Genomic DNA, 15,607 nt, shown 5'->3' on the forward strand with positions numbered 1-15,607 from the left:
TGCCTTCTCCCCAGGGGAATCTGAGGGAGCCCAAACCACACCCCACTTCAGCTGTATGCTCTGCGCCAAGAATGACCTCTCTGAGAGCAGATAATCCAGCATCAGACTGTTCAAACTCTTGCTTTTTTTCCTTTCCCTTGCTTTGTTTTTGCATCATAATTATTGGCAAAATCTACATAACTTGAGCATAGGGGTGGGGGGAGACATAAACCTTAATAACACTGGTTTTCCAACTTGCATAAAAGATCTGGCAGGAAAAGAGTTTGAAATATTGGCAAGAAATAAGGATAGAGTTGGTGTATTGAGTTATCCCAATTATCTCAGATAATGGTACAATTATATCATCACCTCTGAGGAGGATGAAAGGAGAATATGAAAAGGCTATGATCTGCTCAGTTTCTGTACCCTGCCTGCACACCACAGGCATATCCTGCATATCAAACCCCTGGAAGAAGACCGTTCAACTCACAGATACCCAGTTCCCAGCTGTTGCACACTGAGGAATCCTGTCAAGGTCCCCAAGGCCCCATCCCTTTGGCCCATGTTCCAGGAGAGATGACTGTGGTCAGAGTCATCATAAAGTTTAAGTATATATGAATCATAAATAATGACGAATAACCACATTATAAATTTTGCAACGCTTGTTTCACAGGCTGAGATTTATACCTAAAGATATTGGCAATGAAGGCTTCCTCTACCCTTTTAAGGCCTCAGGATACTTAGCAATAAACAAAGAAAGGAAATACCCTGAAGAATTTATTGAGGAAAGTCCTTGACCAGCCACACAGTCTGGGGCACTCTTGGTGTTGGCTCCCAATGTGATGCACGGATTCTAACTTCACCTTCCAGGAGTGTTATTTTGATTATCAAGTCGATATCTCAAGGAAAGGGGTGGGAGGAGGAAAATTCTCGTGGGAGACCAGAGTATAGACTACATCTCTGAGCTCTTCTTTAGAACCTGGAGGTTTGAGGTATACTTTCAACTCCTCTCTTGAACACAGAGCCATTCACTAACATAGACTAGATATCTACAATTTTTTTCCAACTATCAATTTTGTGGGTATGCTTTATTTTTAAAAAAAAGAAGTCAAGCCTTGCTTCTCTTTGCTCCTGCCCAGTCAGAAAGTAAGGGATAAAATAAATGAAATCTGTGTGCTTTATAATGACCCCTTGGGTAACACCACCTGTCCCTCACACTGGGCCAGTGAGTCTATTTGCAAAGCTGATTTAAAATGAAAAACGAAATGTAGTGAACAAGCTGTACCCCTCTGCCCTGGTGAATGTTTTCTGAGTGAAGTTTGACCAGCCTCAAAATTCTTCACAAATTCAAGAGGAAAAGACATTAGGCTTCTAAATGGCCTGGATCAGGTTTCCATAGTAGCTTGGTTAGACAACAGACCTTTTCCCAAGAGTTATGCAGATCTTGTCAATAATGCTGGTGCAAAAACAAGAAAGCCAACAATGGGGTCTTGTTCATTTTAAGCTGAGTCATGAAAATCATGCACTAAAACCATCCATGGAGAAAGACCTGATTGGTAAATCTAATAGCCAACTTGGAAGGAATTTTTGAAAGGAAATGTTACCCTCTGTATCCTGAGAGGCATTCAAAGCAATGAGAGATGGAAGAAAAATAATTTGACATTGCTCTTCTCAACCTCATAAAACATTTTTAAAACTAACTCATTATCATAATTTATAGCAGGAACTAGTCTCTTAAGTCTCAATGGACAGTCTGTCTGACATCATAGTCCCATTTGTATGATTCATTTTTTTAAAAAGCAATCTTGCCAGACCATTAAGAAGTAAAACAATTAATTACCTTTATGATAGTTGGTTGCCTTCTGGCCCCTAGTTTTTCTCTTCAAGGGAAACATTATCACTCATGCAGTCTTGCCTGATATTTCTGCCAATGCATGTCAGAATACTGCCTGCATATTACCCATCCAAAACATGCAAAATGAGGCCCTTATTTCACCAACCATGCAAATTTAATACTATTCCTGTCTGTGTTGCTTACAGCTCTGTCTTCTACTCCAGGATCCCTTTACAACAAAGCAATTATTCAACCTGACCTGCACTGCCATTACACCAAATGTCACCATTTATCCCAACAAATAGGAAAGCATTAGTTAAGGACAGAGCTGGTTTCACTGGTGCTCTCTCAAAGGGGACAGTGAGAAGGCTTTGGTGATGCAGAGCAAAGGATCAGGAAATGACTATATTCCTTCTGAGACTCTTATCTTCAACCACTTCCAAGGGAAAGTCAAATGCCATCTAAGTCCAAGAGAACCTGGCTTTTGTGTCTCTACCCCCTCCTTCTCACTTTGCAATCTTCACAATTACAGAAAAATCTCTCATTAGATTCTCTATTGCTTACTATAATCATTATGGCAGCAATTGCTGGGCAGATTTGCAATCTCTGATGTTTTACCACAATGAAGATATTAAATCCTCTTATAAACATGATCTCATTAATTCCCATAATAATACTCTGATACGAAACAAGGATCAAGACCTTCAATACACATTCTCTTTACAGACAGGGAAAGTCAGCAAGGTGCTGGGAGGCCATAGGGAATTAGCTAAGCTGGGATTAAAAGCTAGCGTTCTGATTCTCATTTGGTGCTAGTGCTGCTATAAGTGATTCTACACTTAGAGGCACAAAATAAACAAAATACAAAAAATAAATAAATGAGGGGCGCCTGGGTGGCTCAGTCGTTAATCAGCTGCCTTCGGCCCAGGTCATGATCTCAGGGTCCTGGGACCGAGTCCCACATCAGGCTCCCTGCTCAGCGGGAAGCCTGCTTCTCCCTCTCCCACTCCCCGTTTGTGTTCCTGCTCTCGCTGTCCCTGTCTCTGTCAAATAAATAAATAAATAAATAAATCTTTAAAAATAAATAAATAAATAAGGATCAGCAAGGATGGAGTAAAAATAAAAATAATTCCATAAAGTTTTAATAGCATTTCTGTAACTTTTGACTGTGGCTCTTTGCCTAGAGTAGAACATATAAAACCAAAGGAGAATAAGGCAAGAGATTGGAACCTTGAGACCACACAAAGTGGTTTATCCTTTGACACAGAAGGCAAGTAGAGAAGAAACCTTGGTAACCAAAGGAAACACAGTGCAAGGTTGAAGCTACTGGTTTATTTTTAAAGATTGTATAGTATGAACTACAAAGGAAAATTTTGAGGCATGTGAAGACCACCCATGTTCTACTCCATTCAAATACAGTTTTTCCTTTGAGATGAACCTTAAATATCATCTCCTCCATGAAGTCATCTTTGATTGCTATAGGTCAGAGTAATTTCTATCTTGGCTGACCTCCTACAGCACTTTTCACCTAAACCATGGTTCTAGTTAGAGCATATGTCATTGTAAGGGGGGAAAAAACAACTACTAAAACCATCTCAAGAAAAAAGAGAGCTCTTGAAAGTATACAGTGGACTATTATAGAAATTAAATATGAGAATCACAAAAAAGGACTTAGCTAGAAAATTGTTGGGTAGGAATCTATTTTTCTCCCAGCCTCTGGAATATTTATATTTCTCTCTCTTGCATCTCTCTGAAGACTGTTCACCAATGGTTCTTACTTCTCCAGATCCACAACTTGGCCATGAGTGTGACTTGCCTTAGTGCCACCTCCATATGACTTTACTTACCAAACATCCACTATGATCAGAACTGCAATCTCTGAGTCTTTTAATTCAAATTCTGAGAGGGAAATGTCACTGGCTAAGCCCTATGTATAGATTGGTACCCTTTACGTCAGATATCCAATCCTGGTCCAGCTTTTGTGACTTGGGTGTGGGGGATGGCTCATATGTGAGGCAGAGGTTCTCCTGCAGCTAGAAGGGGAAGATAAGTCAGGCTTGTCTCATCTATTTGTTCCCACAAGTCTTAGCATGTAATTGTATTCTGCCTTGCCTTCATATTTAACTTGTTTTCTATTATGAGACTTGCCTTTCCTGGTACAGTAAAATCTTCTTGGCATTAGGGCTTTCCTTTATTTTCTTTCTGCCTCTTTCAGGGCCTTGAAAATTATCAAAATATTAGTTGAACTGATTCTACCATTTTTTAGTAGATACTAAGTACAAAATGTAAATACTTCTTAGCTATTTGAGAAGTGAATTAATAATGGTATATTTTCTGATTGCAATATCTGTTAAACATTCATTAAAGAAGACAGAAAATTGCCATATTTTTCTTTATAGAAGCTTGATCTCCTCATTGGCAACTATCACATGCAAGCATTTATTCTTTACTATATTTCAAAATGGTTTTAAGATGACGTATTCAGAGACTTCACTGTCTCATAATGACAGAGTAACTGATACCTGACTTGTCTTCCTACTGAAATAAACTATCACAAGGAACAAAACACATGAGGCAACTGCTTTTAGGCAAAGAATAACAGGCAGCATAGGACTGTAATTCCTGAGAGAAGGGAAGCATGAGATGAGCCCACAAGTGCCTTGGGCACATTCCTGCCCTAACAGAGAGATGGAGACAAAGCAGAGTAAGCAGATAAGGCAGACATGGTTTTGGGCTGCTTAAACAGTTGGAGTATGTGGGTTCAGGCACCAGAGAAGAACCTGTGCAGAGAAGAGCTCCCAAAAGTCGGTGTGGGGATTCACCATGGATCCTGAGCAAGGGTGGATGGAGCTGCACGGCACAGGGCAAGACTCCAGGAAGCCCAGCAGACTGACTGCTGCAGGGCTGAGAGCTGAATGGTACTACCAATGGTAATGTCAGAGGTTATCACTGGCAGATATTGGAGTTCTGGTCTAGAATCCAGTTGAGACCCAAAAAAGACTGCTTTAGGAATATAGTTCCTACTTTGGAAATAAGAACCTCAGGAATAAGGACCATATCACAAAGTAAAGGCTACAACTAAGACTAACCTCAACACCAAAATAGGCCTAGTGAAGAACAAAACTGAGCCCAACAGAACCAAAAAGAATCTACCCATGATTTAATTGCCCACAAGAATGGAACTCAACACTCTTTAAACTCAACATTCAACACCTAATCCAGGGTCTCTTTAATGAATCATCCATAATGTCCAGGCTACAGTAAAAATTTACTAGTTATGCAAAGAAAAAGATAAATACTACCCAAGCTTAAGAAATAAAGAAAAAATAGAAACAGAACCCAAGATGTTCCAGATGCTGAAATTATTAGACAAGTACTTCAAAGGAGCTACTATAAACATGTTAAAGGATATAAAGTAAAAGATGGTCAAATAAGCACACAGATGGAAAATCTCAGCAGAGAAATAGAAAATATAGATAAGAACAAATAAAAATTCTAAAACTGGGAAGTACAGTATCTGAAATAAAAATGATTAGTAAACTTGAAGAAAAATAAATAAAAATTACCCAATCTGGAGATAAGAGATAGGTTAAAAAAATGAACAAATCTCAGTAATCTATGGGATAATCATGTTAGGTAACATATTACAAAGTCTTCCATTAACCCCAAATTAGTCAAAAAAGAAGGAATAAAAAACATAAAAGGCAACTAGAAAAAAAATGAGATGGGAGACTTAAAACTAATAATATTAAATGCAAATGAACTAAATATTCCAATTAAAGGGAGGGATTAAGAAAGAATGCAACTAAATACTGTCTATAAGAGATCCACTTGAAACATAAAGACAGAATTAGCTTAAAGTAATGTAAACTTTATGTAAACAGTAAGCACAAAAAAATTGCTATGGTTTATTGATATCTTCAAAATAAAGAGTATTATCACAGATAATGGCATCATTGGGAGTTCCGTACAATACATTCACTGAGGAAGAGAAAACTTATGCCTGGTTTATAGATGGCTCTGCACTATATGCAGACACCATCCAAAAGCGGACAGCTGCAGCACCATAGCCCCTTCCTAGGATATCACCGAAAAAGATAGCAGTGAAGGGAAATCCTTCCAGTGGGCAAAACTTCAAGCAACACACCCTGTTGCTCATTTTGCTTGGAAGGAAAAATGGTCAGAGGTATGACTCTATTGTGATTCATGGCTATGGCCAATGGTTTGGCTGGATGGGCACAGACTTGGAAGTACCATGAATGGAAAATCAATGACAAGGAAGTCAGAAGAAGAGGTATATGGATAGACATCTCTGGATGGGCAAGAAAACGAAGATATCTGTGTCCCATGTGAATGCTCACCAAAGAGTGACCCCAGCAGAGGAGGACTTTAATAATCAAGTAGATAGGATAATGCTTTCTGTGGATACAGGTCAGCCTCTTTCCCAGGCACTCTTGCCATTTCCCAAAGAGGTCATGAATAAAGTGGCTATGGCAGCAGTGAAGGAGATTATGCATAGGATCAGCAACGTGAACTTCTACTCACCAAGGCCAATCTGGATACAATTACTGTTGAGTACCTAATCTGCCAGCAGCAGAAACCAACACTGAGTCCTTGATATGGCACCATTCCCTGGGCTGAACAGCCAGCTATCTGGTGGCAAGTTGATTACAGTGAACAACATCTATCATGGAAGGGGCAGTGCTTTGTTCTTACTGCAATAAATACTCTGGATACAGATTTGCTTTCCCTGAATGCAATGCTTCTGCCAAAACTACCATCCGTGGACTTACAGAATGCCTTATCCATCATCATGGTATTCCATATGGCTTCTGATTAAGGGATTTACCTCACAGCAGTGGGCTATGTGGCAATGGGCCCAGGCACATGGATTTCACTAGTCTCACTGTGTCCCTCATCATCCTAAAGCCGTTGCCTTGAAAGAATGGTGGAATGGCCTTTTAAAAACTTAGTCACAGTGCCATCTAGGTGACAATACCTTGAAGGGCTGTGGCAATGTCCTCTAAGAAGTTATGTATGTTTTATATCAGCATGCAATATATGGCACTGTTTCTCCCACAGCTAGAATTCATGAATCTCAGAATCAAGGGGTGGAAATAGGAGTAGCACTACTCACTATTACATCTGTTGATCCACCAGTAAAATTTTTGCTTTGATCTCTCTGACCTTACACTTTCCTTCTCTATTGATCTTAGTTCCAAAGGGAGGAATGCGTCCACCAGGAGACACAACAATGATTTCACTGAACCGGAAGTTATGACTGCGATCCAGCCACTTTGCACTCATGTCTCTGAGTCAACAGGCAAGAAGAGGGTCTGTACAGGCTAGAGTTTTTTTATCCTAATTATCAAGGAGAAACTGGGCTGTTACTATACAATGTATGTAAGGAAGTATGTAAGTTACATACAATGTATGTAAGGTCTGGAATACAGGAATCCTTTAGGGTGTCTCTAAGTACTACCACGCCCTGTGATTGAAGTCAGTGGAAAACTAGCAACTCAATTCAAGCTGAACTGCTAAAGTCCCAGACCCTTCAGGAATGATGGCTTGAGTCACCCCACCAGGCAAAGAACCAAAGCAAGCTGGGATGCTTGCTTTAGGCAAAGGAATATGGAAATAGTAGTTTAAATGATGTTAAAAGGTAGTTATAAATATCAGCTATGACCATGTGACCAGTTGCACATGAGGACTGTAATTGTTATATTTCTTACTTATTGTGTTATATAAACATGTTTATGTATATATAATCTAATAATTTGATATTTTTGTTTTTTTCCTCTCTTATTGCCATATCATCCAATATAAGATGTACTAATAATAGTTAACTTTACATCATCATATCTAAGTTATAGGATATTAAGAAGAGGAGTGAACATTACTTAAGACCTTTGCATCCTCTTCTGGAGAATGGGTCAGTGTGTTTTTGGTTATGTACAGGATAGTTGTGTCATGTTAGGCAAAAGTAGGGCTTTGGTATTGTCTTTATTTGGAGATTAAGTATGACTTCTGGAGATGTGTATGGGTGCCAAGTTGTCAAGAGATAGATTGAGACGATCAATTTTATGTCAATTCTACTAGGCAATAGTCCCCAGTTACTCAATCAAGCACTAATTCTAGGTGTTTCTCTGAAGGTATTTTGTAGATGTGATTAACATCTACAATCAGCTGACTGTAGTAAAGGAGATTATCCTCAATAATCTGGGTGGGTCTGGCCTAATCAGCTAGAAGACCTTATGAGCAAAACTGAGGTTTCACCGAAGAAAAAATTCTGCCTGTGTATGAAAGCTTCAACTCCTGCCTGAATGTTTCCAACCTGTCCTTTCATTAAAAAAAAAAAAAAAAGATTTTACTTATTTTATTTGAGAGAGAGAGAGAGACAGCATGACTGGGGAAGGGAGAGGAACTAGCAGACTCCACACTGAGCATAGAGCCCAATGTGGGGCTCCATCTCATGACCCTGAGATCATGACCTGAGCTAAAACCACATGTCGACGATTCAGCCAACTGAACCACCCAGGCACCCCTAAATGCCAACCTGTCCTTCTTGATGACCTATCATACAGATTTTGGACTTGACTAGCCAGCACCCACAATTTTATAAGCCAATACCTTGCAGTATCACCACACACATTCCTATATGTATATACACATATATTTATCTAACTAGGTCTTTTTCTGGTGGAATTCTAATGGATACACCTAGCTCACTTCTTGTGAAGTGAAGCTCAACTCCTTTTCTGAATCCAGAAGAATGCTGATACCAATACTTGACAATAACATATAAGAAAAGAAAATTATAGACCAATACTGTTCATGAATTACAGACACAAAAATTCATAATAAAATGCTAACAAATCAAATGCAGCAATATAAAAATTATTACAATACATCATGACCAAGTGGAGGTTATTCCCAAATGAAAGTTGGCATAATATTAGAAAATTGATCACTGAACTTTATCACTTTAACAGAATAAAAGAGAAAAGCCATATCACCATCTTAATGGAGCAGCAAAAGCATTTGACATTCCACATTCATCTGTGGTAAAAATGACCACATTGCACATTCATCTGTGGTAAATGAGAACTACAAGGGAACTTTCCAGAGTGTGATAAAGAGCATCTATAAAAACCGACAGTAAATTTGTTAGTAGTGAAATATTGACTACATTCCCCCTAAGAATGGGAATAAGGCAAGAATAGCCATTCTTAACACTTCCAGTCATCATTGCACACAGAGGTCATAACCAGTGCAATAAAGCAAGAAAAGGAAATGACAAACATAAAGATCTGTAAAACAAAGTAAAACTCTTTATTTACAGATGGCACGATTGCTTATGTTGAATGGCGACTCTACCACTTGCTTTGTGGTAATAGCTTTGTGATCTTGAGCTAATTACTTAGTATAACAAACCTTATTGTCCCCATCTGTAAGATGGTGATACCAAGTATAAGGATGAGATGAAATAATACATGTAAAGTGTTTAGCACCATGTCAGGCTCATGAGATATTAGCGTTGATAATGATAGTGGTAGTAACTTAAACAATCAAGGAGTTTATCCAGAGTTTTAACTTCTCTATGCTCCATTTCCTCATCTGTTAAATGGATAATACTATAGCCTACCACAAAGGGTTCTGTGAGGATTACAGAGCAAATGTATATAAGTGCTTAGAACATTGCCTGACACAAAATAAGTGTCGATAGCATTATGTACTTTTATTATCATTTAATTATATGTTCCACACTAAGAATAATCCCATATTTTTAAATTGTTCTCTAAGAAGCCACCTTAAAAGAAAGGATTTGGGATTCAATCTTCTTGGTGAGAAACATAGCAGAGCTTCTCTAGAATGCTGAAGTGATATGTAGCCAAAGAAATTTAATCAGATTCAATAAGGAGTTACTGAATACCTGTAATACTCTATACCAGTCACTGCTAGGCACATTTATGTATTTTAATCTCCTCTAATCCTTAAACTAACTTTTGGGTGGGTACTACCCTCAGGCCCATTTTATGGGAAACTGAGACACAGAAAGATCAAATAATGGGCCCAAAGACCCACTGCTAGTAACTGACCAAGTTAAAATATCTTTTCAAAGCCTCCAAGTCCCAGCATTCTGAGCGTTTCTTAGTCATGTACAAGACTAAGCTCCGAACTAACCTCACCAGCTTGTATTTATTCTTTGTGTACAGATAAAATTAGTTAGTCAAAAGCATTTATTCTAAATGTCCAAATTAACACTGCAAGTGTGTGTCAAATGAATCCAAACTGTTGGGGGGCGGGGGCAGGAAGAGGGAGGGAGAAGGTATCACTCCATTCCAAGTATTTTGGATCAACACCAGCGTTTCTGCCCCAGTCTTCTAGACTCTATGCCATGAGGAAGAGAAATCAGGGCGTATAATATATGGAATCTCACCAAACTCCATGCCAATTCTTGCCAGGAAAAAAAAAAAAGCAGCAGCTAAAAATGTAACCTATGCTGGATCCTTACACAAAGTCAGCCTTCATTACTTACTGCTACATGTTGGTCTAGAAGAAATATTTCATTAACTACACTCTTGCTGTAGATTTTATCTAGTTGCCATAGAAACTTTGGAGGAAAAGCTTGTTTTTAACCCTTGGACTAGGTTTGCCACCCAGTTTTATAGCTCTATTTAAAGAGCCCCCTTGTTATTTTAAACTCTTCCCCTTCTGCTTGCCTGTTTTCTCCTGTGAGAAAGCTGGACAGGACCTGATCATGACCTTCAAACTGCCACTTACTGTGATCTTGAAGGCCCAATTTCTGAGAGGAGATGGCAACAGCCAACAGTGCTTTTCTGTGTTCATCTGCAACATGGGCTCTGGTCACAATGGAATTTTTTTAAGCTGAAGTTTCACTTCATTGCAAATAAAAACGAACTCTTATTTCTATCATACCGCTGCCAAGCAAGCTCCCCCACCTAGCCCAAGTCTTCACAAAAGGCATCATGAGCCCCACCCAACTCCCCAGACAGCCTCTAAATTGGAAGTGGACAGTTTCTAGATGCCCTGAATCCTTCTGTCCCCCCACGTTCCCCTGCTCACTGCTCCTGGGGTTTCTTAATACATCACCAGAGTTGTGTTGATCTGCACAGCTTTCACTTCCCCACGGGACGTACATGTGTATCTCAAAACAGAAATCTAGGCTCAGTTTACAGCCCATGGGCTCCCAGGATATGAACTCCTGCCTGTCTCCATGCTGGATGACATCTTTCTAACACTGTCCCTTTGTTCTCCTGGCTGAGAGCTCATTTGGTGTATATGGACTTTCTCATCTGGTTACAACTCATTCTGATCTATAGGAAAGAGGTGGGTGTTGGACGATGGGTTGTATTTAGTGGAGTCAGTTAGGGCCTGGCCTTGCTCTGGTTTGGAGGGAAGGTGGAGGGTTGGATGCTGGGCATTTGGGGATGTTAGAAAACGTAGCCTGTGGAGGACAGAAGATTGATTCCAACCTCTTTGAATTTTGGTCGTAGATGGAGGTGTGGTTGGGTACCATGGCTGAGAACAATTTCACATAAATAACATACTGCTTTTACCAAAGCAGATATGGTCTCCCAAAGACGAAGTGGAGGTAGTAGCCTCATCTGTGTCCAGATAATGACTGCCACTCCATGGACTTAGCCTCTCGAGGTGAAGACAAAAATTGAGTGCTATGGTCTACCAAGGAGATTGAAACTGCCAGGTAATTCCACCTTGCAGGAGGGCCACCCACTCAGAACATCTTGTTAGAACTTTCATGGTTAGGGAGCCCCAGAGAAAGGCCTGGATGACTCCCACAAGCAGAGGGAAAAAGAAAGATTCATTGCAACCTGTTCTGTTCCTGTGATTACTAACAAGTGAGATAAGCCAGCTCATCAGTGAAAGACTCCCTGGAGATGAAAGGGCTTCAGGGTTGCCAAGATAGGCAGTCTTGCCCTGGTAGGAAGTCCAAAGAACAACTGCGGCTGGGTGGGTGTCTATACCTGGCTCTAGGCTGACAAACACTCCGGGTGAGCCCTAGATGTGGGCAAGGAGGAATTTCAGTTGCATCTATGGGCTACTTTGAGCTACAGACTCCTTGTCTGTCTCATTTCTGAGACAGCAAAGCCCAGTACATAGTAGATGCTGAAGAAGTGTTTGTTAAATGTACACCAGGTTGTTTTTTGCTTTGGGGGCTTTTTGGGACTATAGATCATAGATTTCTTTCTTTCTTTTTTTTTTAATCATAGCTTTATTGGGATATACATCATATATTATGAAATTCACCCCCCCCTTTTTTTTTAAAGGTTTTATTTATTTATTTGACAGAGAAAGACACAGCGAGAGAGGGAACACAAACGGGGAGTGGGAGAGGGAGAAGCAGACTCCCTGCCGAGCAGGGAGCCCGATGCGGGACTCGATCCAGGGACTCCAGGATCATGACCTGAGCAGAAGGCAGTTGCTTAACCAACTGAGCCACCCAGGCGCCCCCCCCCTTTTTTTTTTTTAAAGATTTTAGTTATTTATGTATTACAGAGCGAGAGAGAGAGAAACAGCATGAGAGGGGAGAAGGTCAGAGGGAGAAGCAGGCTCCCCGCTGAGCTGGGACCGTGATGTGGGACTCGATCCCAGGACTCCAGGATCATGACCTGAGCCGAAGGCTGTCGCTTAACCAACTGAGCCACCCAGGCGCCCGAAATTCACCCTTTTAAAGTATATAATTCAGTGGGCTTTAGTCTATTCACAGAGTTGTGCAATGATCACTACTATCTAATTTTATAATGTTTTTATCACTTCTCTCAAAGACTCTGTACCCAGGAGCCATCATTCACTATCCCCGATGCCTTAGCCCCTGGCAACCACTAAGTTACAATCTGTCTCTGACCACAGATTTCTGACCAGTGCATTCAACAGATTTATGGACCTCTGCATAAGCACACAAGCAAAATTTCTACCCAGGTCATGCTCTTCAGAAAGCATTCCTTGTGCTATCCTGGTTCTAGCTAATCCAGTCTCATCCTTTCTATCGCTTAAAAGAACAGATGGCTTCAGCCTCCTCCAGGCCAAGGCTGAGTCTCTGTATTGCCAAACATGTTGATGAGCACTGAAATTCAGCCCAGAATCACAATGAAAGCAAATGTGAAATACCTGGACATCGCCAGAGTAATACAGGCATGTTCTCGTGCTTTCGCACTGTGTAGCCACTGCATGGGTGATCCACTCTTGGGCACTAACTCTTAGCAAAAATGGAACCTGGGACATGCCAGGTCAGTGATGAGAGGTCAGGCCTGGTCTGAAAAGATAGCATTGAAGGTGGACAATGGAGCCAGCCATGGGAATTCACATGAGGAGGCACCAAGGGCTGTCTTAGGATGAAGCCTCAAACCTGAAGCCCAGGGATGTGAACTTGCACTGGGAGCAGGGGGCTTAGCCTGAAGATCAAGCCCAAGGCAGACGTGGTCCAGGAGCTAGGATGGGCAGCCAAGTACTGAACACAGGAACTGTGGAGGCTGAACAGGGTGTTTCCAAGGACTATTGCCAAATAGCTTGTTGCTACCTCAGTCAGATTTATTAGCCCAGTTCAGCAGTTTTTGCCTGGGAGCATTTTAAGGGCACCACAGGTTCTTTGACACTGGGAACTGAGAATCATTGATGGATAACAATGCGGAGGAGGTTTGGTCTTCCTTTAACAGCTTAGCCTCTTTAGAAAATGAAAGTTGGTGAAAACAGTTTTCCAGTTCTAAGAACATCATGGCAGCTTCCCTTAGAGAAAGTGGTGAGACTGCATTCTATCTATGGTCGGTGGTTAACATGGCTTTTTCAGGCTAGAATGTGAGCTTCTTGTAGGGGTTGTCCATGTCATTTTCATTTTCTGTCCCAAGTGCCCAGCAGTGTCTGGCACATTATAACCACTCAATAAAGATTTATTTAGTGAGTAAATAAATTTCTAGTACCTGTCTCCAAAAAAAGATATGCTGCTGCTTTTTTCTAACTTCTCAAAGAGATAGGAGAGAAATAACTGTGTAAGATTTTCCCCAGAATTCACTGGCAAAAATAGTACCTTTCCTCCAAAAATCACTGTATTGGGCAGGGAAAATTATGATAAAATGTAAATCACTTCTTAAAATGTGTGCTTTTAAAATATGCTACTCTTATCAGGAGAAAAAATGGTACAGCACATCCAAGAGGAAGATATGTGAGCTGAATAAAGATTAAAAAAAACAAAACAAAACACAACACAACACTTGGTGTGAAGCCAGAGAAACGAGCTCTTAATGCTGATGGAGAGACGGCAAATACCTTGCCTGCGTGTTGACCCTTTTCCTCCCATGCTCGTGGCAGACAGTGCTAATCAAGGCTAGGCTATTCTTTCCCACCAAGCTGAGGTTTAACTTTAGAATTCTTGCCAACACTGTATTTCATGCAGTCATTACTGGGTGGTTGGTGTTGATAGACATAATACAAGCCATTAGTCCTGGCTGAACTAGAACACAGGAAGGACAGGGCTGTGAAAGAATGTGAGGTCATTTACAGAAGACAAGAAGGGGACCTGGGCGGAGCCCCAGTGGGCAGCAGAGATCCTTAGTCTGGCTCAAGCCTTCTCTGCAGGTTGGTGGGTGCCTGCGAACGGTCTCAGCCTAACTCAAGGAATGCCCTGAGGCTGGGTCTGAAACCCAGACAGAAAAAAAAGGTCCTGTTTTCCAAGAAACCCAAGAAGCTAAGCTAAGAAGTGAGGTGACTTGGCAAAGTCTGTTACCCCAGGCCTGAGTCTAGAGAAGCAACCAGTTTACTGGAGGGGGAGTGAAGTAACTCAATTCTGCACCAGGCTGAGGGAATAACTGAGCCTGCCCAGGAGACATGCCTCAGCTACAGGCTGCCTGGACCCCAAGTCCCCCTGTCCGTGTGGAAAATCCCGATGTTATCCAGTTGTAGGGAGCAAACTGCATCTGCCCGTGTTGGGGGGTGACAGGAAAACAAGGAAGGAAGGACTTGTTTCAGAAGTGAAGGGGTGCTCTCTGAGTCCCAGGCAGCCGGTTGGAGGAGGACCCTTTCTTCTGTCTTTCCAGGAGGGGACAAGAGACAATTACCTCGAGCATAGCCTTTTGTTTGGCATGCTTCGCCTCTCTTCATTGCCTAGCTCTGTAGGGCATGGCCTTCAGTTCCTCTTTTGAGGTGGAGCAATGAAACCCCAGACAGGCTACATGATGAGGTCTCTGACATCCAGCGAGGCAGCTGGGATCAGCCTTTAGCGTCTTGTTTGAGACCGCATTTCCCACTGAGCAGCGCTGACTCATGTGGGCTGAAAGGTGAGAAAGCCTGATGCCCGACAGCTCCCATCCTAAGGCTCCCATCCTAAGGCTCCCATCCTAAGGTAATCAAATGACCCCCAAGAGAGGTGGGCGGGAGGAATGGCTATGTACCTAGTCTGAGTTTTCCACAGCCTTTTTCCTGAGAAGGTGGACACATTTTCTGGCCTTATGTGGAAGGGACTCAATACACAGTTTTTGATGTTGAGAATATCCTTCTAATCTGTCTGTTTGGCTGTGGATCAGAAGAGTCAGCGTGCGGGCTGGCCCACCCTTTCTCAGAGGCGCTGCGAAGTAAGTCAGGAAGACTTGGATTCCAGCGTGAGCGCTTACTAGCTCTGCAGCCTTGAGTTATTACTTTTACTCTCTGCGCAACTGTACCTTTAGGACACAACTAATCACTTCTTAAGGGCTGGCCTGAGGATTAAGAGCGTATGGAGACAGCGTGACACATAATAAATGATCGATAATGCTAAATCCATCC

This window comes from Neomonachus schauinslandi, chromosome 9 (genome assembly GCF_002201575.2).
Source record: "Neomonachus schauinslandi chromosome 9, ASM220157v2, whole genome shotgun sequence".
Taxonomy (NCBI): domain Eukaryota; kingdom Metazoa; phylum Chordata; class Mammalia; order Carnivora; family Phocidae; genus Neomonachus; species Neomonachus schauinslandi.